This window comes from Triticum aestivum, chromosome 3D (assembly GCF_018294505.1).
Source record: "Triticum aestivum cultivar Chinese Spring chromosome 3D, IWGSC CS RefSeq v2.1, whole genome shotgun sequence".
NCBI classification, from domain to species: Eukaryota; Viridiplantae; Streptophyta; class Magnoliopsida; order Poales; family Poaceae; genus Triticum; species Triticum aestivum.
In genome coordinates, this window is record NC_057802.1 from 28,361,727 (window position 1) to 28,362,562 (window position 836).

Here is an 836-nt window from a genome sequence, read left to right on the forward strand (position 1 = left end):
AACATAAGAAATTCTGAAATTGACACATAATTTTTGGAAACAGTATGAATACACTGTGCACAATTTAGGTAACAGTGACACTTGAGCTTTTCGATGTTCTTAGTCGCTAAAGTCTATCATTATAGTGCATATTTTGTCCCCCACATACTCCAAGAATGCTTTGTGTGACTTCTGAATATTACCGATATTAATCAACATATTAATAGTTTAATACTACCTCTTGTCCCCCACATAAGTTTTCTCTAAGAATGAATCATTTATTCTGAATTCAATCCTATATCCCTGGAGCTAGTGCCTAGGTAGGCACAACCCACCTTAATTCCAGGCTAAGTGACATAATATGTAAAACACACGCTGACTAAATAGCACAAATAAGGCAACTCTAATCAAGGGGATGACATTACCTCTTGATACGGTCCAGTTTAATGCATCTGGTGGTAGGAAGTAAAGCCCAAGGAAGCCGACATGAACATGAGAAGTAATCATAGGAAACAGAGACTCTGCATCTTCATTTCTTCAGTATCCCTCTTGATCCCACTTTGTAAGACAAGATTGCTGCACAATTCTTATGTACGCGTCATATCTAATTACACATTTTCAGTACAGTAATCGGCAACCTAAGATAATCCCAATGCTAGAATTCTAGAGCGCTGGAAGCCCCATGATTCTTATTTATTCTCTAATGCACGTGCACCCACCAAACATACACTTTATGAGGGATAGTGAATTCAAATTTCTCAACCAGCCAAACTTATGCATCTAGTCAAATTCTAATCTTCGTATGTATAAGTATGAACCTCCTTGTAAAAATACAGGTCTAAAAAACACTCTTGCAT

General features: G+C 37.1%; 1 long non-coding RNA gene across 4 annotated transcripts in view; it reads right to left on the reverse strand.

Moving 5' to 3' along the window:
• LOC123077086 (uncharacterized) overlaps window positions 1-836 on the reverse strand; it is an 8,002-nt gene that overhangs the window by 2,230 nt on the left and 4,936 nt on the right. The window lies entirely within an intron of this gene.